General features: G+C 36.8%; 1 pseudogene; it reads left to right on the plus strand.

Annotated features, from left to right (window-relative positions):
• Positions 1–19904: 19904 nt before the first annotated feature.
• LOC100617987 (dnaJ homolog subfamily A member 1-like) lies at positions 19905–21287 on the plus strand (annotated as a pseudogene).
• The last annotated feature ends 861 nt before the right edge of the window (positions 21288–22148 follow it).

The raw sequence follows: 22148 nt of genomic DNA on the forward strand, positions 1-22148 counted from the left end.
TGACAAGTCTTTGAGTAAAGATCTTTAAGGTGTCTTCGAGCTCTCAATTTATGGTCCTGTATTTATCTACAAAAGTTTTACAAAGCTAGAGAGGTTCTTGGTATCTTCTACCAACCCCATTTTTCTAATATTTGGGTTATTTTTAATAACCCCAATAGCCTAGACTGTTAACTATAGCCTCTTAGTTCTTTAGGAGTCGACTACTAGTAAATGGTCAATTCTAAGCCCCATCTAGGAATTCTGCTCTGCTAGAAAAATAAAATGAAAGTTGTTGGTATTGCTGTTATTTATCCTTTGTTTTCAAAGATATGACTTCTAGATTTTTCTATGAATTGGATTTAAGCAAGGCAGAGTTCTACAAAGCCATTAGCCTCACTCTCTCTTCCAGTCAGAGAAGTCCAGTGGCAAGACAAAAGTTAGGATGACTGGCAATGTCCCAGGATGCAGTGAATGGCTTTGGCATCTTCAATATCTGATCAAATTCTAAACACTTCCCTTGACAGAATAGGTGAGTGAAAATCAAAGCAATGACTTTGGAAGAAGATGGTGATGTCTAGCATATTGAGGTGAAAAGAAAATCTGGAGAGTCTGATTATAGAAGAGGAAGAGAAATAAGAAAGGAAAAGTGTTAGTCAACCCATGTTCAACTCTTTTTTTCAAAAACTTCCTCCCATAAGCCTGTCATAATCCCAGTCATGTTACTTTACCTCTACATTGTTTCAATACTAATATAGCCACCTAATTATATAAATTTGAGTAAGTCATTTCCACTCTCTGGTCCCGTTTCCTCATCTGCAAAAGGAGAGGGTATATTAGATTAGCTCTGGACCATGTAGATAATGGATTAGACATTTCCTTCTAGGTTTAAATCTATGATCCATAATTTCATGATGCATTTGCTGATACATTTTTAATAATTGTTCTCATGTTAGTTTGTGTCAATTTTATCTCCCTAATTTGAGCCTAACCTTATTGCAAAGAGTAGATGAGTTCTTGGATCTCAACTTCACCTGCTGTATAACTTGATTAACCAAGAAAAAAGTCAGGACCAGGAGAGTGGAAGATCAAAAGGGAAATGAGTAAAGAGTATACCCATTCTGAATATATTTGCAATTATATAAGAAAAATGACTCAACTCACCCTTCCCTTCAATCCAGTAATCCCACTCCTGAGCATAGGGAGTTAAAATCAAAAACAAAAATTGAATGTATACCAAAATATTCATAGTAGTCTTCTTTAAGGTGGCAAAAATGCAATAGAAAGCAGGTGTCTATTGATTATGGAATGGCCAAAAAACCCCAAACTATGGTATGTGAATGTGCTGGGATATTACTGTTGAACAAGAAATGAAGAACGTGAAAAATTAAGAGATGAATTGGAAATTTTTATGAACTGATGCAGATTGAAATGAGCAGAACCAAGAGAATAATATATTCAATGAACACAACAACATAAACAAAATTAAAATGGATATAAACAATTTAAAGTCAGAAGAATAGGAGGAAAACAGTTAAGGAATGGAGAAAAGATAATGAAATATATCTCCTTCCTCATGGAAGAAAAGTGAGGGACTCCTAGGACAGAATATTGTATATGCCATCAGAAAAAGTTTCTAAACCAAATGGTTTTGTTTCATTGTCTTTATTGGTCACAAAAGACAATTCAGTCTTTAAGATAGGTTGAAAATAACTATGAAATAAAAATAAAAAGCGTCAATGATATATACTAAAAATAATATAAGCAGTGGATGGAAGAGAGTACCTAAATTAAACCCAGCCTCTAAATACCCCTTTGGGTCTGACTGTTAACAAATGTCAGTGCTATTTTTAAAAGAAGTATAAAACTCCATAAGCAGCTTATAAGTTACTGAACATATTCAAACATGATTTTTCCTTTCCACATAACTTGATTATTAATGGTTTTGCTTTTTAAATTACCAAAGAGAATCAATAAAGACTGAAGTTCTGAAGAATGTTGTTTTTTAGTTTTTTTCCTCAAGTACTTCCTTTGAAGTACTCTTGACCAGGTCTCTCATCTTATATGATAGTCACTCACCGATAACTTTTCTTCATGCTTATTAGTTAAAAGTGGTTTTTGTTTTCCTTTCCCCCCCTCATGTTCCTAATCTTATTAAGTAAAAACAATGATCTCCAGTGGTAAACTAGGCTCTGTCCTTCATATGATACATAGTAAGTGGTTGTATGGTAAACATCTTTTCCCAAATGCTTTGAAAAATAATATAAAGGACATTATTTTTTAAAGCAGGTGAAATACAATTTCCACCTCAGTAGAAAGGTGGAGGACTACAGATGCAGAATGCTACATATGCTGTAGGAATTCTATTGGTCAGTTTTGTTTAACTGTTTTTCTTTCTTACATGGGAACAACCAATTAGGGATAGGGATGTGAGGCAGATCAGAAAATGATTAGTATTAAAAACAAAAGGTATCAATGTAAATTTGAAAATAATATGATAATAAGATAATGTTTCTAATCTATTACCAATAGGACATGAGTTTTGAGTGGTTAAGTCCAGTCTAGTTCAGTCTCATAGATAAGTCACTGAATTTATTGGGATCTCAGTTTTCTCATGTGTAAAATAGACTAGGTGGTCTCTAAGTTCCTTTTCAACTTGAAGTCTCTGGTCTATGATTTCTATATTGTCAAAGGTATCAACTCCTCCAAGGACCTAGGAGCATGGATTCTGGTGGTCCAGGAGGCAGAGGTGCAAGTCTGGTGGACCAGAGAGGTATATGGCAGCAATAGCAAGAAGGGAAAAAGATGGTCTGGATGGACAGCAGCATGGTTGAATCAGAAGGGAAGATGAAACATGAGGTACTAGATGGGACATGAGTTCCCTTCCAGCTCTGAGATTCTATGCTTCATTCATAACCTGTCCAAAAATCCAGCCTCTAAGGCATAACTCAAGCCTTACCTTATTTAAGTAGTCTTCCTTGAATATTCCAGAACTTATTGATCACTCACTTCTAAACTTATCATGTGTTTCTCACAATTTCACTTGCTTTGCTTCAGTGTTTTCACAGATCCATCAGGGCAGTGACTAACTCTATTGCTGAAATTTCTGTACTTTATTACCTTATTGCATGTCAATAGTTCCATAATTGTCCCTAAAAATAACTACTGATAACCTAAAAGTCATCCTTTTGTTCTTTCATGTTTTAGCATATCAATGTTCTACTCAGGACAAACTGTTTGCTGTATTTTCATTTTTGCTGCATGAGTTGCTCATGTTCTTTTCCAGTCATCCAAATCCAATCTATTCCAATTTCAATATATTACATAATTGTGTGCTTAGTTCATTCATTGGAACATTTATCTAAGATACATGTATTTAAAGACGAGTCAAGCAGGCTACCCAGCCAGCAGCCTATCACAATCTGAAAATGTGTTTTTCATCCACTTTGTTTTTCCAGTGTAAATGACTAAAACAGTTCTTAGTGTACCAATGTCTTATTCTGAAAATAAATTGTGTAGTGTTCTGAGGATCAATGCAATTCATATAATGTCATCTACAATTAGGAGGACTTGAAGAACTTAACATCAGGAGAATATATTTTTATTTAGATCTAAGGAACATATTTTATGTATTTTCTCTCTTTCATAGCATCCCTTGCAATGCTGAACACATTCAGTAAATATTTTCAGACTGATTATACCTTCATCTATGGTAACTATTACTGAATGAATTCTCAGAAAAAAAGGAAGAAAGAAAATGAAACCAAGAAAGAAACAAAGAAAAAGAGGGAGGGAATAAAGACAAGAAGGAGAGAGAATGAGAAAAGTCTTGCTTATCTTTTGCACATACTATCTATTTACTGGTCCTTGCTATTAGGGCAAGGACCAGTAAATATGGCTCTAATTAAGGAATGAAAGGGCAAATGTCTGAAAGACATTGGGCACCTGATGAAAAATTTCCCTAGAAGTTGGGATTGGAAAAAAATAAAAGAACAAGGTGAATCTCTAAAGCAAACAATTTGAGATGATTACTATGTTGGGGGTACAAAATTTACTAAGGATTTTCTGGTGCCCTTTTTCATAGGATCTATTTAGTAGTTCTGTTTCTCCTCTGGTGACCCTCACGCCATTCTCCTGGAGTTTGTAACCAACTTCTCTTGTACCCCAGACACTTATCCTCCACCCCAAATCTGAGCACTGTTTAGGCTGAATTTACACCTCCTGGTGTTGATCTATTGAACATTGCTCTTAAAAGAAAAATAAAGTGGAAAGAAGGTGAATTCTTCTAACAGTCAGTCCCACTGTTTAACAAGGTTCTCTACATTTCAACACTCTCCCTTCCCCCCCTCCCAATTTTAATGCATGTCTACATATAGGTAATATAATAACCTTCAGGCTATTAAAGATATAAGAGCAGTCAGGAAATTTCTATTCTCTCACATTCCAAGCACTTTAAATTTTCCACATCTGTCATTTAAAGCAGTTCTACCCCAGATGAACACTCAGTCCAAAGATAAACATTACACATACATAAACTATACAGTGATTTCTGACAACTCTAAACAGCTCTCTTGAGGCAGCAGGTCAGAATGTGGTTAATTCTACACTCCCAGTATGTACGGCACTTTCCATACCAAGAAAGATAAATGATATTTTTATTCTTTCCCTCTTAGTACATAGAGGTGATCAATTATTTATATATCTCTAGCTTTTGTGGAGCAAGAATGAGTTTGTTTCTTTTAAATTACATATGTAGCCATTAGACCATCCTTATAGCCGTGTTTAAGTTCTTATTCCTTCAGTTTTAGTGGAAAGAAAATCACATATGAAATCAGAGGGCCGCGGGTTCAAATGTTGACTCTTCTTTGTTTAATCTGGAAAAATCACTTAACTTCAGTTCCCTCATTTGTGAAATGAAGAGATTAGGCTAGATCGCTTCTCAGGTATCATCTAGAACTAAATCTATGATCCCATGATCCTTCAAGGTTGATATAGTTTTAGAATATGAGTAGATGAATCCAATCATTGCTCATTTCCATTGGAAAGTGAACAAAATGGGGGAAAGTCCATTTGAAACAGTAGGCAGCATTAATTGAAAAATGATTAAACAAGTTGCAGCACTGGAATGAAGTGGAATGCATCAGAGCACAGTGGATAGAGCCCTGGATCTGGAGTCAGGAAGACCTGAGTTCACATTTAGCCTCAGACACTTGTATGAGTTGTGTTACCCTAGCCAAGTCACTTAATCTGTTTGCCTCATTTTCCTTTACAATAAAATGGGGATGAGGACAGCCTCTCTCCCAGGGTTGTTTTCTGGATGAAATGAGATAATATGTCTAAAGTTCTCAGTATAGTACCTGGCACTTGTTATATAAATGCTTGTTCTCTTCTACCTTTTTACCAAACGAAATGATAAATAGGAAATAGGAAATGAATGTGAAAAAGTTAGAGACTTAGGAACATTATATAAACTGATGCAAAATGAAGTAAATAGAACTGGGAAGAAAATGTATACAATGATGATAGCAATGCAAATGGAAAGAACAATAGTTTGAAAATGAACACTGTGTAATTGTGATGCCTAAACTTGCTCTTGAAGAAGAGATAAGGAAATTCCCTCTCTTCTTTGCAGTGATGGAGGTTTGTGGGTATGGGGCCTCTCTAGACCCTGAGCATTTTTATTGGCTAATCTCTCACCTTTGCCTTCCTAGAGAGGAAACCCACTTATATTCCCACTTTCTACAAGTTCTGTCCTGAACTGCTTTGATGCTAGTACTTTTGTCCTATTAATTATCTCTAACTCATTCTGTCTTGTTTGTACATGGTTTCATGTTGTCTCCCCCATTAGATCATGAGCTCCTTGAGAGCAGGAATTGTCTTTTTACCTTTTTTTGTATTCCAAGCACATAGGGCAATCTCTGGCAGATAGTTGGCATAGTGAAATGCTGCTTTACTATAAGACTTAGGGAGTGTGTTGGATAGTTTTTTAAATTTTTCTTTACATTTTTTAAATTTATTTATTTTTATTTAGAATATTTTCCATGGTTAAATGATTCATGATTTTTCCCAACCATCTTCTCTCCCCCCTCCCGGAGCTGACAAGCAATTCCACTGGGTTATACATATATCATTGTTCAAAACCTATTTCCATGTTATTCATATTTGCATTCGAGTGATCTTTTAATATCAAAACCCCAATCGTATCCCCATTTAACCATGTGACCGATCATATCTTTTTCTTCTGTTTTTCTGTTCCCACAGTTCTTTCTCTGGATGTGGAGAGCATTCTTTCTCATAAGTTCCTCTGGATTGTCCTGGATCATTGCATTGCTACTAGTAGAAAAGTCTTTCACATTTGATTGTGCCACAGTGTATCAGTCTGTGTACAGTTGTTCTCCTGGTTCTGCTCCTTTCACTCTGCATCACTTCCTGGACATCTTTCCAGTTCACATGGAATCCCTCCAGTTCATTATTCCTTTGAGCACAATAGTATTCCATCACCAACATATACCACAATTTGTTCAGCCATTCCCCAATTGAAGGGCATTCCCTCATTTACAAATTTTTGGCCACCACAAAGAGCGAGGCTATAAATATTTTTGTATATGTACTTTTCCTTATTATCTCTTTGTGATACAAAGCCAGCAGTGGTATGCCTGGATCAAAGGGTAAGCATTCTTTTAAAGCCCTTTGTGTATAATTCCAAATTGTCCTCCAGAATGGTTGGACCAATTCATAACTCTACCAACAGTGTATTAGTGTCCCAATTTTGCCACATCCCCTCCAGCATTAATCACTTTCCTTTTTTGCCATATTGGCCTGTCTGGTAGGTGTGAGGTAGTACTAAATCAGGAGGGATTTAGATGTGTTGCATAGCTTTGATGAATTGCTATTATTTCCATTTTTTTTTCATTCTTTGTTACAAGAGATGGTTTACTGAGTAGGACACAGAGGAAGAATGTATTTAGAAATTAAGGTGATTTAAAAATAGAAGCTGTAACAACTTAGCCCCCTACCTTTCCAGTCTTCTTATTCTTTACTCCTCAATATATACTCTGATCTAGTGGCACTGGTCTACAGGCTGTTCTACCAATAGGACATTCCACTTCTCAGTTCTGAGTTTTCTTCCTGGCTGTCCCGCATGCCTAGAACACTATTGCTCTTCTGCTCTGACTACTGACCTTCCTGGCTTACTTTAAGCCCCAGCTAAAATTCCACATTCTACAGAAAGTTTCGAAGATCCTTCTTAGTTCAAATGCTTCCCTTCTGCTAATTCTTTCCTAGTTAGTTTTAATTAGCTTGCTTTGAATATATTTGTTTGCATATTTTCTTCCCTGCTGGACTATAAGCTCCTTGAGAGCAGAAAATGTCTTTTGCCTTTTTTTATATCCCTAGTACAAATTACAATTTTTTAAAATCCTAAAAACTCTTTCAACTATTATTTGACAATTATTTGTAGTTTTTTATTATTAAATCATTCTTCAGGCAGGGTGAGAATCCCCGTCTGGATAGAAAAGAACAGCTTCCCAGACTTCAAGGCTCATTAAGAGTATTGTGTGTCATATTGCTGGGCAAGGAGTTTGGTGGAAGGAAGATTTAGATTTTACCCAAAGATGAATCCATGAAATTTGAGAAAACTCATGAAATAGTCAAGAATAGGGGTGAGAAAAGAGAGAGAAGGATAAGCAGAAGAAAATAAGATAGAATTAGTAATCATAACTATGAATATAAACGGGATGGAGTCGCCCATTTATTTAAAAGAGACATGGATAGCTGAATGAATTAGAAACCACAATTCAACAATATTGTTTATAAGAAACGCACTTGAAACCTATGTAATCGTGATGCCTAAGCTTGCTCTTGAAGAAGAGATAAGGAAATTCCCTCTCTTCTTTGCAGTGATGGAGGTCTGTGGGTATAGGAACCCTCCAGAACCTGAGCATTGTTTTTATTCCTGTATGAAAGACTTCTTTACCATTCTGTGGTAATCTCTATGAAGACATGAAAACTAAGTGCATGGATGCACATCACCTCAAAGTGATTTAGAATTGTATATACAGTATCCTCAGACATGGGCAATATGCTGGTTTTATCAAATGTCTTTTTTCCCTTTATTTTATGCACTACTATGAGAATGACTTCTTATTAGGGGGAGGAGTGAAGATATAACTGGAAGTAAAAATGATGCAAAAAATTTTAAATCAATAAGATAAGATTTTAAGGGACTGTTTTGTTGATTAGCATATTCTAGGCTTTCTCCAATCCCCAATAGGTTTTATCCAAACCATTTAGGGACAGATGTTCACATTTCATACAGTCAAAAACTTTTGCAAGAGGATCCCAATTGACTAGGGAGAGTATTCCAAATGTTTAGCATAAAATTCTAGCATCAGTTTACTCTCTTCATAAGGTGGAAGAAGACTGAACTTCTAATCATTCGGATTCAACTTCTCATTCACAGAGATGATTCTCATTTACTTTATTTTTTTTATTTTATTTGGTCAATTTCAAACTCTCATTTACTTTAGATACAGGAAAATTTATAATTAAATGCAATCAAAATAGTTTAAATATATTTGTTCAACTGTTTTGGATTCTTGTGGTTTTTCCTCCAGCAAACTGTACTTTAAAATTAAATGTTTACATGTGAAATGTAGGGTCTGAGAGGAAAAGCACAAGGGAGAGTGATGGCAGAGCCTCTCTGACCTGTCTCCACAACATTGAGTTCTTTCATTACAAATTTCTCACTCCACAAAATACCTTTATAAGAGCACAATGAAATACAACTAATAAGAAAAGTCAAGTAAAGAAAAGTCTGAGTTCTGGGGCAATTAGAAAAATGCTCTGTCCTCCCTCTGTGTTTTTACTATAATTGTACAGCAGTAAAGCAAAGACTTTACCCAAGCATCATAGTATCAGGTCATTGGGCCATTTGCAGCAACTTAGTTCCAGCCTAAGTTCTTTCTCACTTGGAGTGAAAATGACCAGGGTTTCCACCCCTGGTGGGGTCAATTTGGTAGTCAGCCAATTCTAAAATTTGTCATAACAAAAGGATGTGTCAGTGTTCAGTGGTAGGGTATATAAGAGGAAATAACTTGCTGAAAATTGGGGGTGGGGGGGTAGCATACATGGATAAGTATGTTTACTTGTGTAAAAGAATGCCTGAAAAAATAGCAAAACTTTATTGAAAATCAATGAGGAATAGAAATTTGCTTCTTTCAAAATTTAAGTAAGTCTGTCCATTTGTTGTTCCCTATAGACATTTGGACATCTGAGCAAACTATTTTTTAAAAATATGTTTAATACAATTTATTATGCAACTAACTTTAGATTAAAAACCAAGTAAACATACATTTATCCTTAAGAAATAATCAAGTAATGTATGACTATAATAGTTTTTTAGTTACTTCTTCTATATCTTTGTTATTTCTTTGCCCTATCATCTCAAAATAGTGCTTCCATTTTCCTCTTCTATAGTTTTAGATTGGATATATAGTGTTCTCTTAGTTTATTTCATATTTCTTGATTTCCTAATTTTTGTCTCCATATTTAGTTTAATGACATTCTAGTATGTTGATAACTCATCGTTTATGATCTATTTATTAGTCGTTGGATATTCAGTTCTTTTCCAGTTCTTTAAACTTACAAATAGTGTTATTTAAAATGTTAGTGGGTATCGTTTTATAACACTAAAAACATATTTCTAATAATGAAATAACCATAGCATTAGTCAGGATTAATTTTATGATCCTTTTTGTATTCTTCCAGATTACCCTACAAAAAGGGTCTCCAATGCAATACCACTAGAAATTAGGTTTTACACAGACCCATTATCATTGACTCTTACCTCATTTAGTTATTTTGTCCTAATTTGATGGGTCTATAGAGGTAACATAGTTGCTTTAATTTGTAATTCTACAAGTATTGGGGAAATATCACATTTTTAAGTGATCATATGCATTACATGCATTTTCTTCAAAAATCTTTTTTTGTCCATAGAGCAGAGTAAATAGAGAGTTTTCCTCAAATTCAGGAAGGTCTGAGATAAAGTTCTATTATCTCTGACACATACAAAGTGTGTGATCCAGGGGCAAATCACTTGGCTTCTAGATAGCTCTCTAAGACTGTAAATTACAGAGAAGGTTCCACCATATAGAGAGAGTTTCCTCACCTGGACCCTATACCCTATACCATATGAATTCACAGGTCCCTATACTTTATATTTCTGTACCTTATCACTTAAACCTACCCAAGTTTTTGTGTTTCATATAAATGGCCATGACAATGGTACCTACCTCACTGGGTTGTTGTAAATTGGAAGGAAGGAAGGAAGGAAGGAAGGAAGGAAGGAAGGAAGGAAGGAAGGAAGGAAGGAAGGAAGGAAGGAAGGAAGGAAGGAAGGAAGGAAGGAAGGAAGGAAGGAAGGAAGGAAGGAAGGAAGGAAGGAAGGAAGGAAGGGAAGAAAGAAGTGATCATTTATTAAGCTCCTACATAGTGCCAGGCACTGTGCTAACCTCCATAAAGTAAATCATAAAGCAATTCATAAATATGGTCTATTAAGATTAAATGAAACACAAATCCTTTAAACTATAAATAGGCTTCTAGTAGGTCAGGGGAGTCGTTTTGAACTGATGGCTGACACTGAAGGGATGTATTGTAGAAAAGCTTGAAATGATGCCCGAGTACAAGTGGTAGATACATTTAAAATGCCTGGGAAAATCCCCCTTTCTATCACCATGTTCTCTGAATTTGACATGCAGTTATGAATTCCTTGAAAAGAAAAGAGTTTTCTCAGCAGTCAAATTCATTAAGCTTTGACCCTGTGCACACAAAGCCAGATACAATGCAAAAGATAAGGCTTGCTCCACAAATTAATTAATTCTTTCACTAAACCTTTTAAAGCGCCTCCCATGAGCTATGCATTATACTGGACACTGGGGGACATTCAAGGTTCAAGAAATCTAGATTCTTGCAAGCTGCATCTTTGCATGTATTATAGAGACTAAAATGGTAAGCTGGGAAGGAGAATGGAAGAGGATGATTTGGGAAAGAGGTAAGCTACTGGGGAGGAAGAGATTGGCATCATCCCAATACCTTGCAAGTATCACTTTCATTTAGTTCTCTTTTCAGTGTGTACATAGCAGATTTCCCATGATCCGCGGAATGTGCCCATAGAGAGCCTTGGCTCTGGGTGGCCGGCTTCCTTTCCTGCAGTTTTCTTTGGCAGTTCCTTTCTAGCAGGGTCTAAGTTACATTGAGCAAGGCCCCACTGACCTACTTTTGTCCTCCATTGATATTCCTCACAGCTGACTTATGTCCATTTTCATTTAAAGTGCACTTCCTTGCTGTTTACTGAAGTGAAGTCGATACATCTCACAGATGAAAGATTACTTTAATACCAGATGTAACAAGTCATGTCGATCAATTTGCACCTCCAATGCACTGACTGCCAACTGAGCAAGAGAGGGGTTAACTTCAGGGGGTGACAATGGCTTCGACAGCATTTCCAGATAAAAGGACAGGCTCCTGTGAGAACTGAGGCTCTCCGAGTGGAGGAAGCAGAATTTCCAAAACCCAGAGAGAGGGAGGTAAAACGCACATCTTGCTCTGTATCTGTTTGGGCCCCGCTTTCCCCGGCAGACCTGATAACATAATGTAAATATTGATATCGGTCTGACAGTCAGCCAATTGACCTTATTCACAGAGGTCGGGGGACTTGGCTTCTCCAACGAAGACTTGGAGAATGGGAGACAGGAAATTCAGCAGGGAGTATGTTTTTACCACACTAGTTTTTTTTTTTCCCATCTCCTGAGTTTTGTGGCCTTAAAATAATAATAATAATAATTCAGAGGAAGTGCAAGGCTTCCTCTCTACTTGGTCTTGTCTGGGGCTCCCTCCTTTTCCCATCCCAAGACAGCCCTAAGATGGCAAGAGAGCTAGACAGCTGGCTCCTTCCCTTAGGCTCCAGGCAGATATAGCCTGGACAGAAAAGAATGAGAACAGCCTGTCTATGCCGCCTACATGTTATCAACTTGGCTAGAATTCCATTCAAGTCTACCAGCATATATTAAGCATCTATTATAGACCAGGAACTGTATGAGGTACCAGAAAAAGACAAGATAAAACACAGCCTGCCCTTAAGGAACTTACATTCCCCTCCTAGTGGTGATGATGCAAGTATATGCACACAGAAGAAAATAAAAACACAGCACCAGGTAACTTATAGTTTATCTTCTTTGGAGTCAAGAAGACTTCATTATTTCTTTTTTATTGAAAATTTGTATTTAATTCATTAATTTAGAATATTTTTTCCATGGTTACATGATTCATGTTCTTTCCCTCCTCTTCCCCCACCACCACCCCGTAGCCGACACACAATTCCACTGGGTTTTACGTGTATCACTGATCAAGAACAAGGTGACTTTTAGAGGGAGACACTACATCTAATTTTTTTAAATTTTATTTTATTAGTCAAATTCCTTCTGCAGCCAATGCACAATTCCACTCATTTGAGCATAGGGGTGGATACAAGCTGTAGCATATCTACTACCACGGTGATCCTTGATGGAGTCACAGGGAAGTAGATCAATTCCAGAGCAAGGGTAGAAAGAGGAGAAAGAGATAGACAATGCCTAGTTTTACTTGATAATCAAAGCAAGGGTTAGTGGTTTGGGGGACTAGTCTGGTGATGGAGATCAAGGACATCTCCGGGCTATGACTCAGCCCAGTAGTGAGTCAATTATCTCCCCAGGGAGAGGAAGGGGTATAAAGTTTTTTGTTCCTGCTGGGTGGGAAATTAAAAGGGCAGCTGTGTAGATAACTAGACCATGTCCAGTCCCTGGTTTATAAACGAAACTATTCAGTTTAGCTTTTCACAGTCAGCTTGACTTCAAATGGTTCATAATTAAGAAAGAAAAGACCCAGTTTCCAGGGATAGAAACTGTGCAGAAAATATAGATTGCACAGAGAACATGAATAACAATAACATTTTGTATTTATAACATGCTTTTCACTCAAACTCCAAAAAAAACACAGGAATTACTTTCCTCCAGCCAAAATGCAACGTCTTGGTTGGGAAAAAAGAAAACAAATGTTTTAAAAGTTGCAAATGATTCTGATCATCAAAAAATGTTGCCAGAGATTTGGATAAAATTTACTTTAAAATGGATACTTTGATTGAATCCCAGATACCATTAAAAAAAAAAAAAGGATTTGAGTGAACTTTTCAGAAAATTCAGCTCCACTCCAGACATGGGCATTTTTTTAAACATTATTTTATCTGGTCATTTCCAAACATTATTCATTGGAAACAAAGATCATTTTCTTTTCCTTCTTCCCCACCCCCCCCCATAGCCAACGTGCGATTCCACTAGGTATCACATGTGTCCTTGATTCGAACCCATTTCCATGTTGTTGGTATTTGCATTAGAGTGTTCATTTAGTCTCTCCTCAGTCATATCACCTCCACCCCTGTAGTCAAGCAGTTGCTTTTCCACAGTGTTTTTACTCCCACCATTTGTCCTCTGCTTGTGGATAGTGTTTTTTTTTCTCCTAGATCCCTGCAGATTGTTCAGGGAAGTTGCATTGACACTAATGGAGAAGTCCATTACGTTCAATTGTACCACAGTGTATCAGTCTCTGTGTACAATGTTCTCCTGGTTCTGCTCCTCTCGCTCTGCATCACTTCCTGGAGGTTGTTCCAGTCTCCATGGAATTCCTCCAGTTCATTATTCCTTTTAGCACAATAGTATTCCATCACCAACATATACCACAATTTGTTCAGCCATTCCCCAATTGATGGGCATCCCCTCATTTTCCAATTTTTGGCCACCACAAAGAGCGCAGCTATGAATATTTTTGTACAAGTCTTTTTGTCCATTATCTCTTTGGGGTACAAACCCAGCAGTGCTATGGCTGGATCAAAGGGTAGACAGTCTTTTATCGCCCTTTGAGCATAGTTCCAAATTGCCCTCCAGAATGGTTGCATCAGTTTACAACTCCACCAGCAATGCATTAATGTCCCAACTTTGCCACATCCCCTCCAGCATTCATTACTTTCCATAGCTGTCATGTTAGCCAATCTTCTAGGTGTGAGGTGATACCTCAGAGTTGTTTTGATTTGCATCTCTCTGATTATAAGAGATGTAGAGCACTTTTTCATGTGCTTATTAATAGTTTTGATTTCTTTGGCTGAGAACTGCCTATCCATGTCCCTTGCCCATTTATCAATTGGAGAATGGCTTGATTTTTTGTACAATTGATTTAGCTCTTTGTAAATTTGAGTAATTAAACCTTTGTCAGAGGTTTTTATGAAGATTGTTTTCCAATTTGTTGCTTCCCTCTGATTTTAGTTACATTGGTTTTGTTTGTACAAAACCTTTTTAATTTGATGTAGTCAAAATTATTTATTTTGCATTTTGTGACTCTTTCTAAGTCTTGCTTGGTTTTAAAATCTTTCCCTTCCCAAAGGTCTGACATATATACTATTCTGTGTTCACCTAATTTATTCATAGTTTCCTTCTTTATGTTCAAGTCATTCACCCATTCTGAGTTTATCTTCATGTAGGGTGTGAGGTGTTGATCCAAACCTAATCTCTCCCACACTGTCTTCCAGTTTTCCCAGCAGTTTTTGTCAAATAGTGGATTTTTGTCCCAAAAGCTGGGGTCTTTGGGTTTGTCATAAACTGTCTTGCTGAGATCATTTACACCAAATCTAGTCCACTGATCCTCCTTTCTGTCTCTTAGCCAGTACCAAATTGTTTTGATAACCACTGCTTTAAAGTATAGTTTGAGATCTGGGACTGCAAGTCCTCCTTCCTTTGCATTTTTTTCATGATTTTCCTGGATATCCTTGATCTTTTGTTCTAACAAATGAACTTAATTATGGTTTTTTCTAATTCAGTAAAGAAGGTTTTTGGTAGTTCAATGGGTATGGCACTAAATAAGTAAATTAATTTGGGTAGGATTGTCATTTTTATTATGTTAGCTCGTCCCACCCATGAGCAATCAATGTTTTTCCAATTGTTTAGATCTAGTTTTAACTGTGTGGAAAGTGTTTTGTAGTTGTGTTCATATAGTTCCTGTGTTTGTCTCGGCAGATAGATTCCTAAGTATTTTATATTGTCTAGGCTGATTTTAAATGGTATTTCTCTTTCTAATTCTTGCTGCTGAAATGGGTTAGAGATATATAGAAATGCTGATGACTTATGTGGGTTTATTTTGTATCCTGCAACTTTGCTAAAGTTGTTGATTATTTCGAGTAACTTTTTGGTTGATTCCCTAGGATTCCTTAAGTAAACCATCATATCATCTGCAAAGAGTGATAGCTTGGTCTCCTCATTGCCAATTTTAATATCTTCAATTTCTTTTTCTTCTCTAATTGCTACTGCTAGTGTTTCTAGTACAATGTTAAATAATAGAGGTGATAATGGGCATCCTTGTTTTACTCCTGATCTTATTGGGAAGGCTTTGAGTTTATCCCCATTGCAGATGATGTTTGCTGATGGTTTTAGATATATACTGTTTATTATTTTTAGGAAAGGCCCTTCTATTCCTATACTTTCTAGTGTTTTCAATAGGAATGGGTGTTGTAGTTTATCAAAGGCTTTTTCTGCATCTATTTAGATAATCATGTGATTTTTGTCAGGTTGCTTGTTAATATGGTCAATTATATCGATGGTTTTCCTAATATTGAACCATCCTTGCATTCCTGGTATGAACCCTGCCTGGTCATAGTGGATGACCCTTGTGATGACTTGCTGGAGTCTTTTTGCTAGTATCCTATTTAAGATTTTTGCATCTATATTCATTAGGGAGATTGGTCTATAGTTTTCTTTCTCTGTTTTTGACCTGCCTGGCTTTGGGATCAGTACCATGTTTGTATCATAAAATGAATTTGGTAGAACTCCTTCTTGGCTTATTCGGTCAAATAGTTTGTTTAATATTGGGATTAGTTGTCCTTTGAATGTTTGATAGAATTCATTTGTGAATCCATCTGGACGTGGGGATTTTTTCTTAGGGAGTTCTTTGATGGCTTGTTCAATTTCCTTTTCTGATATGGGGTTGTTTAGGTAATTTATTTCTTCCTCTTTAGGCAATTTATATTTTTGTAAGTATTCATCCATATCACCTAGATTGCCATATTTGTTGCCATATAATTGGGCATAGTAGTTTTTAATGATTGCCTTAATTTCCTCTTCATTAGAGGTGAGGTCTCCTTTTCATCTTGGATACTGTCAATTTGGTTTATTTCTTTCCTTTTTTTAATTAGACTGACTAGTACTTTGTTTTATTTGTTTTTTCAAAGTACCAGCTTCTAGTCTTATTTATTAAATCAATAGTTCTTTGACTTTCAATTTTATTAATTTCTCCTTTGAGTTTTAGGATCTCTAATTTAGTCTTCATCTGAGGATTTTTAATTTGTTCGCTTTCTAATTTTTTTAATTTGCATGCCCAATTCATTGACCTCTGCCCTTCTTAATTTGTTCATATATGAACTCAAGGATATAAATTTCCCCCTGAGTACTGCTTTGGCTGCATCCCATAGGTTTTGAAAGGATGTCTCACTATTGTCATTTTCTTCAATGAAGTTATTAATTGTTTCTACGATTTGTTCTTTAACTAACTAGTTTTGGAGAATCGTATTGTTTAATTTCCAATTAATTTTTGATTTACCTCTCCATGTTCCCTTACTAATTATTATTTTCATTGCATTGTGATCTGAGAAAGTTGCATTTATTATTTCTGCTCTTTTGCACTTGTTTGCAATGTTTTTATGCCCTAATACATTGTCAATTTTTGTGAATGTACCATGTGCTGCAGAAAAGAAGGTATATTCCTTTTTGTCCCTATTTATTTTTCTCCACATGTCTACTAACTCTAATTTTTCTAAGATTTCATTCACTTCTCTTACCTCTTTCTTATTTTTTGGTTTGATTTATCTAGTTCAGATAGAGGAAGGTTCAGGTCTCCCACTAGTATAGTTTTTCTATCTATTTCATCCTTGAGTTCCTCTAGTTTCTCCTTTAGAAATTCGGATGCTATGCCATTTGGTGCATACATGTTGAGTACAGATATTTCCTCACTGTCTATACTGCCTTTTATCAGGATGTAATTACCTTCCCTATCTCTTTTAACTAGATGTATTTTTACTTTGGCTTTGTTGGATATCATGATTGCGACTCCTGCCTTCTTTCTGTCAGTTGATGCCCAATAGATTTGGCTCCACCCTCTTACTTTCACCCTATGTGTATCTACCTTCCTCATGTGTGTTTCTTGTAGACAGCATATGGTAGGGTTTTGGATTCTAATCCACTCTGCTATTTGCTTGCGTTTTATGGGTGATTTCATTCCATTCACTTTCAGAGTTATGATTACTAGCTGTGTATTTCCCAGCATTTTGATTTCTGCTCTTGTTCCTGCCTTTTCTTCTTTCACTATTTCCTTCTACACCAATGTTTGCTTTTGAACAGTCCCCCTTGTTCCTACCCTTATTTTACTTCCCTTTCTACCTCCTTCCTTCTTATTCCCCCTCTTATTTTCCCTATAGTCTTTCTAAAATTAACCCCCTGCCCCCTCCCCCCCTTGTACTGATTCCCTCCCCAACAGACCTTTTGTTACCCTTCTACTCCCCTATAGTGTGCAAATCTATTCTCTGTCCCCAATGGATTGGATTGTTTTTCCCTCTTTGAGTCAATTTCAAAGCACGTAAAAGTTGAGTATTTCCTGTCTCCAACCTCTTTACCCTTCCAGTGTATTAATGTTCTCCCTCCACCTCCCACTATGAGCTTCTTTGTGACATATAAATTTATCCCCATTTGTTTCATTTCACATTTCTTTTAATATTAACCTATTTTTAAGATCTAGTTATATATATGTATATATATGCATAGTCATGTGTATGTATTTATGCATGCATATATCTATATACCTATTTATGTCTTGTCCTTTCATCCTATACAATTTGTCACTGTTCCCTCTAAGTGTACTTCTTTTTGCTGCCCAGGTAATAACAACAGTTTTTAAGAGTTACCAATGACCTCTTTTCTTATAGGGATACATATCATTTTAACTTATTGAGTCTCTTAAAAATTTTTTTTTATTTTGTTTTGTTTTGTTTTTTTTTTTCCCTCTTTTTTAATTACCTTTTGATGATTCTCTTGAGTTCTGTGCTTGGACATCAAATTTTCTGTTCAGGTCTGGTCTTTTCTTTACGAATTCTTGAAATTCTTCTATTTTGTTGAATGACCATACTTTCCCCTGGAAGAATATAGTCAGTTTTGCTGGGTAGTTGATTCTTGGTTGTAGACCTAGTTCCCTTGCTTTCTGGAATATCATATTCCATGCCTTTCTTTTTTTCAGTGTGGATGCAGCCAGGTCCTGCGTTATCCTCACTGTGGTTCCATGGTATCTGAATGACTTCTTCTTGGAAGCTTGTAATATCTTTTCTTTGGCCTGATAGTTCTTGAATTTGGCTATAACATTCCTGGGTGTTGTCAGTTGGGGATTAAGTCCAAGAGGTGATCTGTGGATTCTTTCAATCTCCACTTTTCCCTCTTGTTCTAGGATATAGGGGCAGTTTTCCTTAATAATTTCCTGTAATATAATGTCCAAGCTTTTTCTTTTGTCATGGTCTTCTGGTAGACCAATGATTTTTAAATTGTCTCTCCTTGAACAATTTTCTAAATCCTCTGTTTTGTGAATGACATGCTTCATATTTTCCTCAATTTTTTCACTCTTTTTGTTTTGTTTTATAGTGTCCTGCTGCCTTGTGAGGTCACTTGATTCTAGTTGTTGTATTCTGGTTCTTAAAGACTGGATTTCATCATTGGCTTTTTGGTCATCCGTTTCCTTTTGGTCTGATTTTCTTTTGAGGTCATCTTTCATCCTCTTTACCTCATCTTTCATCTCCTTTTTCTCATCTTTCACCTTCTTCACCTCATCTTTCATCTGCTTTGCCTCATTTTCCAGCTGGTTGATTTTGGCTTTCAAGACACTATTTTCTTGTTTTAGTTCAAGTGCCTCTATTTCCAGATGACTTATCTTAGTTTTTAAATTCTTTTCCCAATTGTCTTCAGCCTCTCTTAATTGTGTTTTGAATTGAATTTTGAGTTCTTCCAAAGCCTGTATCCAATTCACTGGGATTTCTGATTTTTCCTTTGCTAATCCCTCCCCCTCTGTTTCATTTGCTCTTTGCTCATTACCTGTGCAGAAGCTGTCTATTGTAATTTCTTTCTTCTTTTTCTGTTGTTTGCTCGAGTTTACCCCTTCTTTGCTCCCCATATTTGTCTGTGTTCTTACTCCTCTCATTTTTTTTGGTTTTGGGGCTATCAGTCTCCCCTGTTGGAGCTTTGTAAGATCTCTTGGTACAGTCTCTAGTGGAGGAATGTTAGCTTCCCTGTCCTCTGGAGGCTTTTGATTGGATTAAGTTAAACTGGGTTGGGCTGTATGTGCTCTGAGGCCGAAGACTCCTGGAAGGCTGGGCCACCCAGGCTCTCTCCAGTTCTCTCCAGCTGCTTCTCCACTGTCCGCAAGGTTCCCCAGTGCCTTTTCCCACCCCGAGGTTCCTGTCCTTGCTGGAGGCCCTGCACTCTAGGGAGGGGAGGGGTCCTGGCTTCCCCTGAGCTCTGAGGAGTCCTGATGGGATTAGGTTCAACTGGATTGGTCTGGATGTGCCCTTCGGCAAAAACCTCCTGGTGAGACTGGAGCCAGATGGAAGGACCCAGCCACGGGTCCTGGTCTCTCCCTGGCTTCCTCCCCTCTGTCCATACTGGACACTCCGAGCCCTGTGCCCTGCTACTCACAAGGTATACCCTCCAAACCAACACCTTTGCCTGCCCAGAGGTTCCCTTTGCCACTGGGGGCTCAACGCTCTGGGTTGGAAGGGAGGGGTCCTGGGACCTTCCCTCTGGCTTCCCCTTAGACCTGAGTGTTCTCGGATTCTGGCTTTGGGGGGGGTGTACCTTTTGATTTGAGTCCAGAAGGAGGGTTTCCCACCTCTGTCCTGTTGTTAAGTTTGAATTTTAGTCCCCTAGGAGCATTCAGTTTGTGATCAGTAAGGAAGGGTTTTCAGAGGTCTGAACTTTTGCTGCTTCTAAGCCACAATCTTGACTCCGCCCCCCCCCCCACATGGGCATTTTGATAAGGCAGACTGCATACATTACTCATAGTGATAGAAAATGGTCAAGGAAACAACTTTTTATAAGGTTTTGGGGGTAATGCCTCCCAGGAAGAACTAAAAAAAGGCATATAGAAAATTAGCCATGAAATATCACCCCAATAAGAATCCAAATGAAGGAGAAAAGTTCAAATTTCTTGAGTTTCTGAAATGCTTTCTGACTCAAAGAAAAGACATATGACCAAGATGGAGAACGAGCCATCAAAGAAGCTGGTTCTAATGGTGGCTTTGGCTCTCCAGTGGATGAAGTATGCAAATGGAATGGAGAAATAAAAATATTGTTCATTAGTTGTCTGTGACCTTAGAAGATTTATATAATGATGCAACAAGAAAACTAGCTTGGTAAAAGCATGTAATTTATGATAAATGTGAAGAAGGGGTGGTAAGAAAGGAGCTGTAAAATGTTGTCCAAATTGAGAGGTACTGGAATATAAATAAGAATTCATCAGATAGGCCTGGAATAGTTCAACAAATTCAATCAATTTGCATAGAATTCCAAGGGCATGTGGAATGAATTACCCCCTAAAGACAGCTGTAAAAGCTGAAATGGAAGGAAAATCGAGAGACAAAGATTCTGGAGGCTCACATTGACAAGGGCATGAAAGATGGTCAGAAGAGAACATTCCATGGTGAAGGTGACCAGAAGCCAGATTTGAGCAGAGATATCATTGTTTTGGATCAGAAAGACAATAATATATTTATACAAGGAAGCAAGGACCTTTTCATGTATGTGGATATCCAGTTGGTTGAAGCATTGTATGGCTTTCAGAAACCAGAATCAACTCTCAATTGTAGATCTATTGTCATTATTTTTCATCCTGGTCAGATTGTTGAGCTTGGTGATATCAAATGTATGCTAAATGAAGGCATGATAATTTATCATTGATCTTATGAGAAATTAATTCTATCAATTGAATTTTAGGTAAACTTATCAGAGAGTGGCTTTTTTGTTATTGAAAAACTAAATTTCTAATAGAAAGAAATGGATCAGGCAGAGCTGGTGAACTATGACCCATCTCAAGAAAGAAGGTGTTATTACAATAGAGAAACTTAGGAAAATGATGAACATATTTCTAGAGATGCTGTTCAATGTCAAACCTTTTTAATGAGGGCCAGTGAATACTCTTCGTTGTAATGCTGGCTTTTGTCTACAATAGTGAATGAATGAAAGGGTCATCAAACCGTGCAAAGCCTTGGACCCAGCAATACCACTACTAAGTCCACATCCCAAATAGATACAAGATAGGAGGAAAACACCTACTGAAACAAAAATGTTTAGAGTAGCTCTTTTTGTGGTAGCAAGGAATTAGACTGAAGGATATCTATCCATGGGGAATGGCTGAATAAGTTGTGATATAAGATCGTAATGGAATACTATTGTGCCATAAGAAATGATGAACAAGATAATTTCAGAAAAAACCTGAAAAGACTTATATGAACTGATGCAGAGTGAAGTGAACAGAATCAGAAGAACATTATATAAGGTAACAAAAAAATTGTATGATGTGGATTCCATTTCCACCAGTGATGCTTTATTACCTGTGTGGCTTTGGTCAAGTCATTGAAAATCCATAAGTCCCAGTTTCCTCTCTATAAAATGATGGAATTAGATGATGTGGTCTCTGAAATTTCTTTCAGCTCTCAATATTTGATCCTATAGCACCATCCAATTGATCTTAGAAAACCTCTAGTGATGAAGAACTCACTAATTCCTGTAGCAGCACAGATATATAATTGGATAACTCCAATTTTAGGGCATAATTCTAATTTAAAGTTGAAATCACTTTCTAAAACTGCTATCTAATGTTCTTTAGTCCTTATCTCTGGGCCAAGTAGGATAAGTAAAACCCCTTTCCTATCCACAACACTTAAAATATTTGAAGATGGTTTTCAGATCTCCATTTTATCTTCTCTTCAAGCTAAATGACACTAGCTATTTTCTTTAAAAAAAAACAACTTTACTTTCTGTCTTAGTAACAACTCTAAGACAGAAGGA

The sequence above is a fragment of the Monodelphis domestica genome, chromosome 5 (genome assembly GCF_027887165.1).
Source record: "Monodelphis domestica isolate mMonDom1 chromosome 5, mMonDom1.pri, whole genome shotgun sequence".
Classification (NCBI taxonomy): Eukaryota; Metazoa; Chordata; class Mammalia; order Didelphimorphia; family Didelphidae; genus Monodelphis; species Monodelphis domestica.